Genomic DNA, 18,104 nt, shown 5'->3' on the forward strand with positions numbered 1-18,104 from the left:
AGTTCAGACATAACCCTTCTGTAAGCATCTCCTTCTGTCTGATACTCCACATTGATTTTAGATGCCTGGTTTTAGTCAGCTGAGGATCCATATCTTAGGCACCCTGGTCCACCTACAGAGATTTAACTTGGAGCTCCAGAGTCTGCTCTGGCAGGCAGGCATTAAAGGTTATATGTCAAAAGACATAACTTTAACCCTTCAGCTCCTCTACCAGTTCACCTCTTCATGTTCACATTCCTTCCTGTGACATGAGCCCACTAGCCACCCTTTATCACAGGCCTCTCATAAAAATAAAGGCAGTAGTCTCTAAGAAAATTTGGATAGTGCACAGAACACAGGTTATTTATACTCACTGCCGTGCTGCTCAGTTGCTTTTGTCTGTCTTCAGATGTGCTATCATAGAGAGCTGAAAGTGGGGCAAAAGTCCATTAGTCAAGGTGTCAGAAAGCAAAAAGACACTGAAAGTAAAAAAAAAACCCACAAAAACCAAAAAACCAAGCCCCCCCCTCCCCCCCAACAAGTAATGATGTTAAAAATGCCCAAAACAACAAAAAAACCCAAGAAGTCAGGCTCCTTACATTGCACCAAGCTGTAGGACATAGTATTTGAAGAGGAGCAAACTGGGGAGAAGAGGTAAGAAATAAACAACTGCTGCTTTTCCCCACCTCCCCTTTCTCTCCCCTCCCATACTTGTTACTAGGGCCAATGGTAGCTAGGTGCCAGGCAACATCAGAGAAGTTGATCAGCCAAATGAGCAAGTGATGGGCAACACCTGTGTGGAGGGAAGGGAGGACTGGGCATTACTGGAGAAGAGTAATGGTGTCCGAATTGTGAAGTTCTCCCCTATAAAAAAAAAAAAATACTTCTATCAGTATTCTTTTGGGAATTCAAATTTGTGATGGAATCATCAGGGGGAAAAAAACCCCCACAATTGTTAATCACTGAGGATTAACTAAAGTCACATTGTCATTAGCCAATGGGGACTTCTTAATGATGTTTGCCATTATTAGGTACTTAGGCTGGAAGTTGCCTTCCCACACAAGATCTGTCTTTGTGATGAATGTATCAATTTGCTTCATAACTTGACCATAACAATGCAGAATTCTAGCTGTAAATTGCTGGTTTAATCTTTCATTTATGGCATAAATATGCTTTATTGTATAATATGCATAGTTTTGCATATTAACTATGTAGTGGCGTTTTACTGTGGGCACATATTTCACCATTTAGGTGGTATTTCATATTACTTGGGAACAGGTAAATTTGAAACATGTTACATAATCTCCATTTTGGAGGAGATCTTTCAAGATAAATACATCAGACTAATTTCCGCACTTGGTGCTAAAATTAAATCCTCATCTACTTAAATGTGTGGGTTATGAATGCAGCAGAACCATTCTTGTGTCAGTGAGACGAGAATCAAGTTCACAGTATGGAAAGATTACTTAATCTGAGACTTTTTTTTTGTGCTCTAGAATTTATGATTGACAGACTACCTTATTACTCTTCCTTTTTTTCCTTAACTTTAAGAATATCTAATGAAATTAATCATAGCCTGGAGGAGACAGTTTGAAACCTGCTAAGAATTATACATGTCAGTGCCAGCTTTACAACTCACTTGGACTAATTTGCTACTGGCAAATATATCACTGTCATACACTTCTGTAAACTTTGCATTTGCAATCTTTTGAACTAACCGTATGAGCTGAAGCAGTAGTTTTGAAGTCTGAGAGACTTGATAGAAGCGTTGATGCAAAGTCTCTAACTGGGCACTAGCTCCAATAAAGCTCCAATAATGTTATGCTCCCATGTCCTCTAGTAATACTTACTGTTTAGTCCATATCCGAGGCACAGGCGAAGTTGGAAAAAATAATTTGTTTCTAAATAAAGCAAGAAACAGCTAAGGTGAAAAACCAGGGATGCTGGTCTGTACGGGAGTTCATATTGTAAACCAGATTGTACATTAGTTCCAGGCAACATCTTAAAATCGTTACTATCAACTCACACATTAATTCGGTTTTCTTAGCTGGACAAACAAGGTTGTGTCACGTGATAGCCAGGCTACCCACGCCTTTTATAAAAGCAGCAAAACTTAGAGGAAAGTCTCCAGTCACTTTTTCCACTTCAGTACCTGTCACTGCTGCCAGTTCCCTGTAAGTTATTGATTTCTATTTGAAACAAATACCAGGAACAATATCTATGCTATTAAAACTCCTGCACTAAAGCAAAAACCTTAATTACGACCTCCTATTCTCTTGAGTCAAGATATCGACACATCTGACTGTCACACAACCATCTGTTTCCAAAGTTGTTTTCCTTTATGTTGCTGAAGACTCGGTAGAAGTTACAGCGGGAGATGACTTGTCCTCTGGAAGACACACTTTTTCCAGTTTTGAGATTTGAAGATACCCGCTTATTTCCAGACTGTCTACTGCAGTTCCAGCTCTGTCAGATCCCTGAATTGGGATCATTAGCGAATTCAGTACATCCTGATGAATTCAGCTTCTGTCTACACCACTGATTGTCGCAGACTTTTGTTTTCCTGATTCCAACCTAATACAAGTGCAAATCTGACAGGATTTACAATAGGTGTTAAACCACAGAGTCACAGAATCCCAGAACGGTTAGGGTTGGAAGGGATCTCACAGACCACTCAGTTCCAACCCCATGCCGTGGGCAGGGACACCTTCACTAGACCAGGTTGCCCCATCCAACTTGGTCTTGAACACAGTGAGGGAGGGGGCAGCCATGGCGGCACTGGGCAGCCTGTGCCAGGGCCTCACCACCCTCACAGGGAAGAATTTCTTCCTAGTATCTAATCTAAACCTTTTAGTTTAAACCCATTACCCCTTGTCCTATCAGCACATGTCCTTGTAGACAGCTCCTCTCCAGCCTTCATGTAGGCCCCTTCAGGTACTGGAAGGCTGCCATAAGTTCTCCCCGAGCCTTCTCTTCTCCAAGCTGAACAAGCACAACTCTCTTAGCCTTTCTTCATATGAGAGGTGCTCCAGCCCTCTGACCTGCACATCTTTGTGGCTTGCCTCTGGTCTCACTCCAGCAGCTCCATGTCTGTCCTGCACTGGGGACCCCGGAGCTGGATGCAGTACTCCAGGCGGAGGTCTTAGCAGAGCAGAGTAGAGGGGCAGAATCAGCTTCCCTGACCTTCTGCTAACTCTTTTGATGCAGGCCAGAATACAGTTGGCCTTCTAGGCAAAACTAACATATTAGTAAGAGTCAAAAGCTAAATTTTAACATGACAATCTCAAAGTAATTTTAAAAAGTGCCTTAATTATTACCTTTGGTTTATAGATGGGAAATATGGAATGGATGCCAGACTTGCTCAAAAACCCCAAACCCAGTTAAACAGAGGTATTCTGATTTTGCTCCTGTCAGCAGTCTTCTTGAGGAAGAAAACACCCCCAAAAGTAAGTCTTCCCCATTGAAAAAAAAAAAAAAAACAAACCAAAAACATGTTGACAACAAAATGTGTTTGCACACATATACAGAGAGTCAGAGACAAAAGGATTTTTCAAAGATGCCTAGGGATTTGAATAAATATATTTAGAGGTACCAGGCTATATACCTCAAATACATTTTGAGATCAGATCAGATATAGATCTGTATTCTCTAGCCATGCTGCCATGGGAATTTTGGTTAACAAGAGGCATAGGCACGTTAGTAAGCAAGGCAAACCTTGTCCTCATTCATCACAGCTCAAGCCCCATCTGAGATGCTGTTTTGCAATATGTTTTTCATCTGTGTGAATAGACTTTCTAATTCATTACAGTAGGAAGTGATGAGAAACCCACATACTCCCAGATTGTATTTGTGTTTAAAACACAAGTAAACAAAAAAATCCCAGACATACAGAAAAAAAAAAAAAAAACAAAAAACCCAGAGCAAAACTTTGCTTGACATTTAAACCCTTCTTTCCTTCCAGTTTTCTTCCTTTATGAATATCAGATCTTTTCTACAGAATGGTACCTGGCACAAATAAATTTAGAAAAAGAGTAGTGAATATCAAGAAAATGAGGGATGACCTCATGATATTTTTTTATGCTTTTATTAGTATTTTTATCAGTTCACAGGAAAAGCCTCCTAGTAAGGGATGATTTGCGAGGGACCTGTCACACAGCAGTCTTATAGAGACATTCTTGATTTCAGTTTAAAGCCTGGTTCTCCACTAAGGAAATGATGCTGTAATCCCATACCAACCAAATGAAGCTGTTAGATCAGTCCTATCGTACAAGATTTAGCTTGTTCTTGGTGCCAGCTCTGTACCAGCTGAGGAGTTAGTTAGTTTGTCACAGCAAGCTGAGCATTAGAGTGCCTGTTGGACCAGCAAGGAGCAAGGGGATGTGGGTTAGTCACACTACTGCGTTCCGCATTGCTCAGGAATCGGTAATTTGCATTTCTTGAAGATCAGCACAGCCACTGAGAGCAGCTTTGCCCAGTGAATTTTATGAGGATGTTCAATTTCCAGACCTTTCCCTGCAATTCTATCACATAACAACCTCTTCTTAAGGATATCTGGTCATGGTTTTCCTCTGTCATTTTTTTGCCAAATCCGCCACAAAACCCACTCGCTTTCCCATACTTTTCAGTAAACATATAGGCCTTCAGAGGAAACAAACAAACAAGCAAATGCACAGTCCCTCCATTATTTTCCGCTAGTTGGTTTTGGTATTTTTCCGCCTGTCCAGCTGTAATTGCACATTTTCTAACTTGCAACATGGACAATTCACCACCAGTATATGACTGTGCCTTCCCAGTATCCTCCCACTCCTAATTTCTATGCTTTAGCTTAGGAACAAGCTGTGTAGCCGTCTGCTTCATGGAAGAGGTCAGTGCATTAACACACTACTGATTTTTTCTGGGCAGTCAGGAGGACTGTAACACTTTATGCATTTTTTTTTTTTTGACATCTCTGATGCTGCCTAATGAGAACTTTGACATAAGAGGTCAGCAAAATGGGAAAGAAAAAGAAAAAAGAAATTGAAAATAAAACCACCCTGAACTGAACCTTCCTTCATTCCTTGCCCCAAGATGACACTACATCCAGCCCTTCACAGAAGCTGTAATTGGGTTCTATGCTTACTTACATGCACATGAATCAGGAGTGATTTCACAAAAGTCCAGGCAGTTAGGCTGATTTTAAACCAAGCTAACTTTGGTACAATTTGGGGTTATCTTCATTGTTCTCTTTTTTACACAAATGTGACGTCTGCCAAATCTTTGTTAGTTCTTTATTAGAAACACTAGATCAAACCATAAATTAGCTGACTTGTTAGGGATATGGGGCAGTGAGGTCTTTCCTTTATCTCTGGGTATAATGATACCAGTTTCTACAGACTACTTAATTTCCATTTGCAAGAGAATTTCATGACTTGTGCAATGAACTCTGTGGCTCATGAAACTCTGACAATGGTCTTTACTCCTTTCTTCTGGTTAATTGCAAAAAAAATTTCAGTGCTGTGTTATACAAGAGATTACTTCTAGGAAGAAAATTCCTGCCCGAGGTCTATAAGAAGGTGAGAGATTTCCAAGTATTGTCTCCTGAGCATATTAATAGTGCATCAAGGTTGAGCCTTTCAGTATGGATTTAACAGAAGGGTTTTAGAGTTGCTTTTAGCTATAAAGAAGTGAGAATGCCTCTGCCATTGTCAGAGAGTAGCTGTCTGTCTGTCTTTTTGGCAGGCGCCCGAGTGGGTGGCAGCTGGTGACAAAAGCTATATGGCCAATGGCACTCAACATTTTCTCGTGATGGCTGAAGCAGAGCACTGGCCTGCAGCAGCAGCTGCTGGGTTCCTTACGTCTCCAGTATGGCTAGGAAGGGGAACTATGCAGATGTGAATGTTTATATCAAATATGTTCATTCCAATTGAAGCTGCTAGTATAGCTATAGCCCTAAACAACAGGTAAATCTTTAGATGGCATGTCATCACTTCCCCCTGGGGAAATGTGAGGGGAGAGGGGTCTCCCAGGGCTGCAGGAACCTCAAGCAATTGCATTCAGCTTTACTGTGTACTACATATTTTATGCTGAAGGTGTTGCCTGGATGTGACCTGCTCTGTCTTGGACTCCTGACTTCGGTGTGTGTTTTCAGCAGTCCCTTTTGATCGGTTCGAAGGCCGCCTGTGAGTGACAGTGGAAGTCCTTTCTGTCGGGAACCTTATGTGATGCCTCCTCAGTTCCAGCTCTGGGGACTTTAAGGCATATCAGCAGTGGTGAGTGACACTCTGTCAGCCTGCCATCATCTTCTTTCAGATGCCTTTTCCTGTCTCTGCCTTTACTTTGAAATTTCTATTGCATTCCCTCCCTGAGCCCTTAACAGTCTTTTTAGTCTTATCTGAATCTTTTGCTATGTCCTCCTTATTTAATTGTGAACCCATGAGAGCCACGGTGCTAGGCAAGGTGTTGCAGCTTTTCCTTCCGCCAACACTTTTCTTCTTCTCACTGTTGTTGCATTTCTTGGTCTTCTAGACCTCATGAAGTTTGTGCAATTCTCTTCCCCTTAGTTATTTGATAGCTTTTTGCATTAAAGGGAAATACAATGTTGTCTGGTTTTGCCCTGCAGCAAGGCAGGATGATCATGATTCATATCCAGAATGAAAACTTAGATTCAAGGCCCCAGGGGCATTGAAAGAAGCCACACTACCTCTCTCCTCCTCTGAAAGAAATAGTGATGTTGGCAGAGAAAAGTATGGGATTTGGCGATCAAATAATGCCCTGGTCTGGTGCTCCTGCTGATGGCAGACACTGAGCCAAGCTGCCTCATAACCAAAGGGCAGCAACAAAACCAACAGCTTCCTCCCCATCCTGGGTGCAGCAATGGGCTTCTTCAGAGACTGACGTTGAAATTCTCCCCCACTTCAGTAAATTCAGTCTAGCTGTACTGAATACACTGGGAAAATCCAAAACGTTTCTCCACCATCAACTTTATGTATTCTATATATTAGGGCCTCCTGTAGAAAGCCTGATTAAACCTCCCAGTGAAAGACTTTCAACCAAAGCTACTGATTGATGAGTAAACCTAGAGTTAGTTTGCCTGTGCCACGCAAAGGTTTAATGGCAGCTATGCAGGTATAAAACAAACAAGAAAAAGAGAAATCTGGGTCCTGACACACTATGCAGATGTAAAATCACGAGCTTGGAGTAGTAGAACAAGTAGAAGTTACCTGCTGGGATAAGAAGGTGGCACAGAAAAATACACAAAATGAGTGTTGTTCTTATGTGTATGTATGTTTCTGTGTGTGTCTGTGCCTGTGTATTTATCAGCTCATATAGTCTGAAAAAATAAGAACCTTAAATTATAAACTATTGCTATACAGGAACCAGAAAAAGAGCCTCTACTCATGTATCAGTAACCTCTGATACTAGATGTGAACAGACATCTTAGAATCCCTAAACCACCCATCACAGGAGAAGCTTATGACGTGTAAACGAGTCTGTGTAATGACCCAGTGACCCTCTTCCCTTCTACCCTGTGAAATGATGCAGCTGTCAAAGTGGTTTTTGTGTGCTGCAAAATTAGAAGGTACTGACATGGGCTTTTCTGGCCTGAGGCCCACAAGGAGTGCTCATGGGAAGCCATACCTCCATCTTGCAGCTGTCTGGTCCCCAGAGATTAATCCTCTCCTACAGCAGCTTCAGCTTCCCCATGGAGGCAGGAGTCTGCAATCCTGTGCTAGCTGTATAAAGAGGGCACCAGCTGCATTCAAGTAAATACCACTTTGGCATCAGTCTGCCTCTGGGGAATGCCAAAAACAGCTCCCAAACTGACACAGTGGCAGTGCTACCCTCACCAGCCATGACCATTGCCTTTACTACCTTTAAACGATAAAGGAATTTGAAGGTGCTGGCAGCAATTCTTCATCTATGTCACCTCTCAGATGGGCAGCAGTGGTGCAATGTCCTTGGCTGTGAAGAATGTTCTTACACACCCTCAAAAGCATGAAAAACTTGAATAAGTCATCTTAGCAAGAAGCAAGCTCAGCTTGCTCCTTGCAGCCTATATTGGCTTCTTAAACCCTTTAAAGTTTGCCCTTATTTTAAAGGCCAGATAGGAGTGTAGTGGAAAGGGTCCCTCAAGCTCATAAATGTAGACCAGCATCAATAATTTTATTCCTCTGTGTTGTGCTTTTGTGTGGCTGGGTTCTGGTGGAATAGGGGGGCTGCAGCAGTGGCTTCGGATGAAGCAGCTAGAAGCTCTCTGCAGGTCAAACAGAGTAACCACCAGCTGGGCTCAAGGCCACACCCACCGCTGACCAAGGCTGAGCCCATCAGTGACAGTCACAGCACCTCTGGGAATCACTTTTAGGAGAAAGAAACCCACAAGTGGCCGCTTTTTGCCACCACAGACGGGAGTGAGAAGATGTAAGAAACTGTGCAGGCACCAAGGCCAGTGAAGGGGAGTGGGTGGAGACATGGAAGATGCTGTAACCCACATTGGAGCAAGGTCCTGGCAGAACCTGAGAGAGACAGAGACCTACACCATAGCAGGTTTGCTGGGGAAACCTGTGACTCTGTGGAGGACCAAGCTAGAGCAGTCTGGGCCTGAGAGACTGAAAGACATTCTATGATTCTATGACTGTCCCCCATAGCAGTGACCCACACTGGGGCAGCTGGTGAAGAGATGAAGCCCTGTGGGAAAGCACTTACGCTGAAGTTCCTGAAGGGCTGTCTACCATGGGTGGGACCCCATGCTGCAGCAGGGGAAGGGTGTGAGGAATGCCTCCCAGCTAAGAAGGAAAACAACTTGTGAGGAACTGACTGAAACCCCCATTCCACCATTCCCTGCCGCTCCCCGTGCCACAAAGGGGGTAAGAAGGGAGTGAAATCATGAAGTCTGCTAAGAAGGGAGGGGTGGGGGGAGGTGCTTTAGGATCTGGTCGCACTTCTCATTACCTGATTCTGGTGTAACTGGGTGTGCAGTGCAGTGTCATAAATTAGAGAATATTTCTTCCTTTCTTCTGATCGAGTCTGTTGTGCCCTAATTGCAGAATGTTGTGCACTAATTGCAGAATGATCTCTTCCTTTCCTTAACTCCTAAGCCTCTCAATAGATAATTTCTCCCCTATCCAGCTGAGAAGGGAAGTGATAGAGCAGCTTTGGTGGGCTTCTGGCCTCCAGCCAGGGTCAAACCACCATACTCTATCACACTGAAGGTTTTACGGGAAGGAGTTTCTAAAACTGGAGCACCGGATCTCACCGGAAGAAGGGACCTTCACAAATTGCACTGGTTTCTTTTCCAAGTAAAAAGCACTTTTTAAATCTTAACTTCTTTCGTAAACATAGGGGAAGCATGAAAAGATAGATAGATAAATAAATAAATAAATACCCCACAATGCTTCATTGCACACAGACTTCTCCACAGGGAGCGGATGAGAAAATAAACATGACAGCTCTTAGTCATGTTGCTTACTGCTGTTCTGGAGGATAATCTCATACTACGTTAGTGAGCGCAATATAATGATGTACTTTAACTGGATCACATCATGGTATATGCACTTTTGTCTCTGAGGTTACCATTAGATGCTCTGGAAAGAGTGAAAATGCACTGGAAAAATTACAGAATTATATGCAATATTTTCTTTGTCCTGAGACAGAGCTGTGATACAGAACTAAAAGCCCTTGCAATAGGTACTCTTCCCCTTTCAATTACTTGTACTTTCTTTCTAGCTTCATCTGTCAAGGTCCAAATTCTGATTTGCTTGTTTCCTTTGCTTCTTCCTTTCTTTGTATCTCATAAATTCCCACTTCCCTGTAAGTTCAATCAATCAGCTCAAAGCCCTCAAAAAGGGAAGCACTGCCTGTTTGCCCGGTGTTGGCATCAGTGCTGTGGAGGATGCTTCTTGCTGTTCAGTAGCTCTGTGATTCTGCTGGTTGGACCCATTTCTTTCTGCACCCCTTGACACTCTAGAAGTGAATACAGACTGAAAAGAAGAGGGACGGGCTCCCCTTTTGTCCTGCACCTAGACGTGTCTCCCACGCTCCTGGTGTGTGCACAGCTTTGCCTCCTCTCTCCGCTACCACCCAACCCTCACCACCCTCCCCCACAAGGTTCGCTCAGCCAGCTGGCACAGCCCAGAGGATGTACTCCCCCGCAATACACCAAGTAGGGATGGTTACTACCCTCACCAGCTGACATTAGCGCTAATTTCCTGTAAGTTGCTATGGAATAAAGAAGGGGCCTCTTTCTAAAAAATCTTTCCGGCTTGCTTAAAAACACTCTCTGTCTTCTTTTCTTCCTGCATGCAGCTTGCAGAATCAATAAGGCCCTTGCCTCTTTGCCTTGAGCAGCAGAGAAGCTATTGCTATGAACTCAGCAGGAGCAAGAGCTAGGGCAAGTAAGTAGCCCAGAGCTAATCAAAAATGCCCTCCCGTGGCTCAGGATGTTGCCAAGTGCTTGAAGCAGAACTAGAAGGTAATGTAGGATGACTCTTTTGTCAAGCAAGGAATCATCTTCATTATCCCCACTTGATTATCTCTGAATTTCACTAATTGCACTTACCTTTACCTTACACTTACCAACAGAACTTGGCCAAGTTCTGCTCTATAGCACTACTTTTGAAACAGTCTGTTTATCTCCTTATAGTTTTCTGATGACTATTAAAAGGGGTAAGTAGACTCTCTTTCACAGCAGCATATAATGCCGTGGCAGTCTGGTACAGAGACTCTGTATTCAATTAAATTGCTCTTAGTACTCAACAAAATTTCAAGCAACCTTTACAGTTTAAAAGAAATCATGTTTGTTTCCCCTTACAGTATTCCTATTGCAAAAGAACCCCCCACCCTAAACAACCCCAAACCAAACAAACCCAATCCAAACCCAAAACCCAGACAACAAGGGACTCTTGTCCTTTAATACTACTGAAGGTGGGGAGGATGACAGGTATTTTTTTGGCTGTTGGTGAAAATGATCCCTTCCTGGTATGTGTAGGTTTAGGGCTCCTTCTTAAAGTAAAAGAATCGTGTGAGGGATGTAACCAGATCAGGGTCATCACTCTCAGCCAGGGGAGCAGACACAGAGCAAAGCGCAGTTGTTACCTGTGGGGAAACTTCTGGCTGCTGAAGGAAAACAGGCCAGTACTAAAAGAATTACAGCTTGACTGCGGAAAACCATACATTTCATTGGGGATTGTGTCATTTGATGCCCTGTGTCATTTTCCTTGGGTACACTGTAGATTTCCAGCATGCTTTGCCTTAAATCATGGGTGTACGACTTTGAGGACCACATGGAATTCTGCACCGCTGCTGTATTTAGAAAGTATGTTATTGCACATTAAAAATTGCCTAAGGGGACATATTTTGGTGTAGTGAAAAGAAGCAATTAAGACAAGAACAAATCTGTTGAATCTAGCAGGGCTGTACATTTGTCAAGTGCTTGTCAAGCTTAGGTCATAGGAAAGCTCTTGCCATAAGAGATGCGCAACAGCACTGGGATATCCTCTGCACACAGGTAGCCAACTATGTTAGCATCTCTCTCTCTGCGTCTGGGACTTGTTTCTTTCTCACAAAGATGGCCCCTCTCAGAATTTCTTCTTCCCTGTGACATCTGTCTCTCTCCCTTTGAGATCAGTGGCCTTCTTTAGAACATCAATTCAAGCATGCTAAGTGGCATAGAAAACCTTGCATGAATTCTCTAGCTCCTTCCAGAGGGCTAAGCCACCACTTAAGTCCCACAGGCTTAAATGCTTTTCCAGCACTTGACCTCTTCATAAGGATGAATTTCTCCTACAGTGAGGATGGCATCCAGAAGTTGTTACTTTGCCAGTCAGAAGAAACTATAAAGCAATAAACAGTAAACAGTATGCAAATATCAAATAAAATAATAGAATTTGTAATTATCTGTAAAATATCAGTGTCTCAGATTATTTTCTTGGATAACCGTTTAAAACCTCGGAGTTATTTAGAGATGTGTACGGTTACAACAGTTCTACTGGAAACAGCAAAATCTGCTCAGTGAACAGTCTGTGTACATTCAGCCACTGGTCTAAATCAACTCTGCTGCCAAACTGGTAAGCACAGGGAAATACATAAAATGAATAGACAATTCAGAAATGTCCAACAGATAACTAAAATTGAAATTTTATTTTTTTTCAATAATATTCATCAGACATTTTTCTGACAAGACTTTTCTGAAAGATGAAGTGCAAATGGGAACCCTGTAAGAATGTTTAGAAGAATTGTACATGACATTTTTTAAGCGCCACCAAGTACACATTGAATACTTTGTAAGTATATAGGCATAGCAACATGCAAGTGTCATGTACCCAACATTACAATATGCATTTTGTCTCCTTAAAGTTATTAATGACGAAATGAAAGAAAGTAAAGGTGTCTCATCATCAGTGCAATATGTCTAATTCCCATGGATTTTCTTTACAGGTTGATGGTTGTATTTCCAAACAACTCGAATACATCCTTCCCAAGGCCTTAAACTGCCAGTGTGGAGCAATGCAGAGTATACCAGAGTTCCTAGGAGAATATGCTTACCCTGACTATGAATAGATGAAGTTGTTATAGTCCTTTCACAAATTATGCCTTATTATTTATTCTAGGAAACGTCCTGCTGAACTGAAGGGGTTTTGTAGTTATAAAATATCTAGGTTAATGGTAAAGGATGCACAAGGAATGCTTTATAATTCTGTTGTAAAAGAGCTAAATAGCAACTCAAACATGTGCATTAAGGACTTGAGCCTTGTTCTTTTGAAATCAATAGGCGTATTGTGCCCAACTTTCATGGAAGCAGGACATATACATGAATCCAGTAATCCACTCTCTGCTCACTGTTTAGGCAGAAGCAGATGATTGTAGGTCATATTTGCATATCTCTATGGAAGCTATATAGGGATATAAGCAAATTTGCTTTCACTGAAAAAAGGACAACATGTGCGACTGCATATTTACTAACATTAATCAATATGCATAGAAAGGAGAGAAAGAGGAAGCAATAAAGAATTCAGTCCAGCAATTAAAGATTTTTCTCCTCTTCATAATCAACATAAACAGCTGATGATGATCATTATTATTTTCCTTACAAGTTATTATTTTAATACCCCTTCTTTTGAACCTATCATGAAAACCCTTCAATGACTGCATTGTAGAACAAGACTAAGAAAATGAGCATGCTTAGAAGAAAATAGCATCAGTGATTTTCAGCACTACGCACAAGGGCAGGGTAAGGCCATCTGTAGTTTGTGCTGAATGGGGAGATCAGAGCTCATACATGACACACTGCTAGCTTGACCCTGAACAGAGGGAAAGTGCTAAAGTGCTGACCCCAACAGGCTTGGCTTTGCACCTGAAATCTTAAAAAAAAAAAAAAAAAAAAAGAAGAAATAAAAACCCCTTGAACTTTTCCTTAATAGAAACATAGACCAATCCTTTTAGAGGAAGATCCCTTTTTTTTTCCCCCTACCTCCTTTGCAATTGGACTGCTGCTTTTAGCCCAGCAGAGAATAAATTACTTAAAACACAGAGCATGGAGGGCAGATCGATAGTAAACGCTGAAGCCACAAAGAAGGGGGGTTTTTTTGGCATCTACTGAGGCGCTCTGGAAGTCCCTATTAGTGTGGAGTCATCGTATTGGCTCCACACCATCTCCCATCTGGCTGTGAATATATTAAACACTGCTGAAGAAAACGAACATGGGTTGGCAACAAGATGATTCCTAGATGCTGGAAGAATTCCCTTAAGGGCTGCTGGAAGCACACAGAGCTTGGAGCATCCCGAGAATGTGGAGTGATACGGAAGTGTGCTGTTGAACCATGTTTTTACCCTTATTTCCTCCTGAGTTAAAACAAGTGCGGAGTGCTGGGTTGGATTCACCGACAGCGGGAAGGAACTGTGCTAGCTTCTGTTAATGCCAAGGAGAAAAATCCCGTTTGCTTTAGAGGTACTAGGTCCGCTCTGAAAAACCACACAGGAAGTCCCACTCTCAATCAGAGTTTCTACTCTGCTCGGTCGGCATCAAAGGCTGCTCTATCCACTTAGTTTTCTCACGTTGTTCGCTGCAGTTCTTCCCTGTCCTCCATGCATCGAATGCTTTTAATGTAAACATGTCCTGGCAATGTTTAAATAAGTAAGAGACATGTCAGGATATCTCGACAGCATTGGTATTGCATATTTAATTCAAAAGCTTGCATGTGCTTTTAAAAGTTTCTCTTCAAACCTGCACGTCTTACGGGAAAGATCTGTGTCACAGTTGGACTGCACATCATTATCTAGTGCTGACTAAATATTGACATGTTATAGCAGTTCATTTTTAAGCTGTTTGGATTGAATCCCCAGCCAGTGTAAATTGGCCCACATTTAAGGCAACAGAGTGAAGCTGATCTATACCAGCTGAGGCTGTGTCCTTATGCCCCGTTTAAAGCTCAAACTATCCCAAAATTCATAAAGAACAGGGCAAGAATTACGAACTCAGACAACATATTTTTTTTCCTCTATTTTTAACAGAAAAAAATTAAATACAGAGATCTCATTTCCAGACTACACCAAAGATTCAGTAGTATTTTAAAACGTATACAAATATCTCATAGCTAGTATTTAGACTGAGAGGTAGATGTCATATTCTAGGAATAGAATCATGTGGAATGATGCTAATGGCAGTTGCTAAAAACATCTATTTGCCTGTGACACAGGGCACAAAGGAGGGTTATAACAATGGCAACCACAAGAAGGCTTACAGCACCCTCTTCTTCTTTTGCTGGTCTATGTTATCTGCCTTTTGATGTGTTCCTTCTGGAAGGGTGTGACAGAAAAGCTGTGAGAAGCATAAAGACCAGTAATACAAAACTTCCTGTTTACAAAATGACAGGCATCCTCTGTACTTCGATGGAAGCATTTTGTACTTACACTTTGAGATTACCTGGGGTTACTGAGCAAGTGGTGAAAATTCCAGGTGAGGTGAGTCAGCAAAATAGGGGTCAGAAGAAGGCAGCTCGCTCTCTTTCTCTGTTGTTCATGCTAAAAATACCAGGGCATATGGCAGCATATTTCAGCATCTTAACATACTAGGCTCCCTTGAGGACAGAAAAAAAGAGGAAACTTGTGCTGTTGAGCCAGAAATAGATTACAAAACAGCGCTGCCAAACGCACAGAGTGCTGGCAGCAAAGCCATTAGCGGAGTCAGTGTCTTCCTTTGCCTAAAGGTGTTTCAGCGATATTTAATGAGCCTCAAAGAAATGGAAAGCAAAGCTCATGAGAGCAAGGGGTGGTATAAGCATTTCTATACATTAGTTGTCATTGCAAGAAGAGGAATTACACATATTGCATTAAGACATCCACTGCTTGTGTATGTTCCTTCCAGTTTTAGCTTGTGACTGTTAGGGGTTGCCCCCCCTGCTCGAAATAATCAAAATGCATATTATAATTACACGGTTTTCCAATACCCATACACAGCAAGTACAAGATACTTACATGTAAGTACACTGTATTTACCTATATTTTTGCATAGTTTTTAGTGTGTACTTTGTGCCACTTAATAAAAAGCATTACACATTATTTTTGTTGCTGCTGCTTGTTTTTCTCTATTAGACAGCATATTCAATTAAAGTTGAAGTAGCTGGATTTTTGGTATGTTCATCACAGATTACCAGTTCCTAGGAGTGTAGAGACTGGACACTTGGAGGAGTCTGGGCAAGCGGTGGGGAAAGCTGCAGTGAGAACATGACGTTTCAAATCACCTCCTTAATTAAGAAATGCAGTATCAGATCTGCGGTGCTAATTTAAGAAACTTACCTTTAATTTGAATGGAATTGTAAAGGTAAGAGCTCCGTTTTCCTTTTGGTAACACTTTACAATAAGTGGCACTAAATTACACTATAACTGCTATGTTACAGGGAATTACATGTAACTACACTGTAACTGTTGAAATAGCTACTGTACATGTGCGTACATGGTAACTTCAGTGCTGTTACAATCATGAATTACATAATTACAGATGATTCTGTCCTTTCTTTTCATTGAAATAGTTATATATATATATTATACTTTAATGAAAATACACAAGATGTTAACTTTCATGTCTTATTCAGAGAAGTTGGTTTTCTTCATGTATTCCTTTAAAAAGGGAGTCTCAGTGCAAGACGAACCATCCTTAAGTAACGTGGAAACTTTTTTTAAAGTGTTCTAGCTTAAATTCTGAGCCTCAAGTTAAACATCAGGTTCCTTAAACTATTTCTTGGTTTGTCAGATGACACTAAAAGAGTGGGGGGATGCACCGCTTGTCTTCCGATGCACCGCTTTCTTGTTCAAATCACGAGTATGTTCTTGAAGCGTTAGGAAAAAAAAAATATCAAACAAAACCCAAAACCCAAAAAACCCTACATCAAAAAGTTTAGAAATAATCAGCAGTTGACACTGTAAACAGTACACTGGCAGAAACCGGCTACCTGGTCTTGAGAAAACTACTCTGCAAGTGCGTGAGGGAGGAGATGTCACACACACTTTAGTGAGGGTGGTTCCCGTTCAGAGCCTCCATTTTACGCATTTGCTGAGTACCTCACACCATCATCGAAGTGGTATTTGAGAATGGGACCTTGGGCAAAGGGAACGGACTCCTGGCTTTCAGTCTACTGAACGTCACTCGCGTTGAGCCGTGGTTCTGCTTACAAAAAAGAGGGATGCCTCTTTACACCGAGCGCAGTGGTTTAAACCCATGGAGAGCAGGCAGGCCTGCGGAGTGCTCTCCAGGCGGAATGCTCGGTGCGGGGCATTGTCACACCGGCTTTGCCCAGGTGCAGGGGACATCGCCAGGCGCAAGAGCACGGAAGATCAACTGTGTTAAAAAACTGGACACATGAGAAGTTTTAACTGAAAACCCATGAAATAACCTGTTTAAACAGGACAATTTATATCTCTTTTTGCAAAGTTGAAATGCTGTGTCTGTGCCACTGGAGGAAAATGGTTTGGAATGGTTACCCCGAGGGCAATCCCGCTTTTGAAGGTCCTACCTGTTTGGGCGACGGTTCAAGTAATAACCCTAATACTCAAGCAAGCTGGAGTTAGGAAGAATGAAAACAGCCGTAAACACCACGCTGGTGGGGAATTCCACGTGAACAAATAAGGCCCTTGCCCAGGGAAGCACTTATTTTTAAGCATCTGAATAGTGCCTTACAGTCCGATGGAAGTTCTCCCACACCTGCAGCTGAGCATGTGCTTGAACACTTAGCTGAACACAGGACCCACGTCCTGAAACAGATCCGTGTCATATATGACACTGTGTTGTAGCTAATGTAACTTACTGTTGTGACAAGAACCCATATTTTTGGTATCAAACTGAGCGACTTCCTTTGCCAGCCTTTTACATGTGTATGTTTTGAAAGACATGAATATCTTGTAAACCTATACTAGTTTTCAATGTGTCTAGTAGCACCTACCTGGTTCTCTCAAACTACCATATTATATTAACATATTATTGCATTTTTCCACAGATGGGTATGGAGTGAACTGTAAAAACAAGCATGCAATCACATCAATGCAGACTTATTTCTTTAAAATGTCATACTGTATATGATTTATTATGTTAACACTCAACCACATCATATTATTTATGCCTGTATATTTTGAAAAAAGTGCTGCTTTGATTGACGTCACCCTTTTTTCTTAGAAATTAACAAGATAAATGTTTCAACAAAAACAATTAAAATACTCTAATATTGTCCTTAAAAGGTTTATACTCTTCTGATAAATAATCTGACACAGCACCTTTATCTCCCGTTTCACCATACTACATGATGCCGTATTCCAAACTCTCCCTTCCCCACATAAAAATAATATCCCAGGAGAAAGTCCTTTACAGCAGACCATCATGCTTTTAGGCTTCACAAGTACAGCAACCAGAGAGAAATACTCTTTCATCAAAGGTGCAAAAACTTAGGAGCAAGACAAGCTCCAGCTAGACTAACTTGCGTTCTCCAGTGTAGAATCATTTCCCAGAGCTGTTATGGCAACCTTTTATTTCATTGGAAGAGGAAATAAGCCGATGGGCTTACAGTGTTTTGTTGTCATATTTAAGAGCATGTGATTTTTCAGCTGTCAATTACACAAAAAATTTCAGAAATAATCCAAACAGAGACTTTCACTGTGGAGCTAAA

This window comes from Gallinula chloropus (genome assembly GCF_964237585.1).
Source record: "Gallinula chloropus genome assembly, chromosome: 1".
NCBI classification, from domain to species: Eukaryota; Metazoa; Chordata; class Aves; order Gruiformes; family Rallidae; genus Gallinula; species Gallinula chloropus.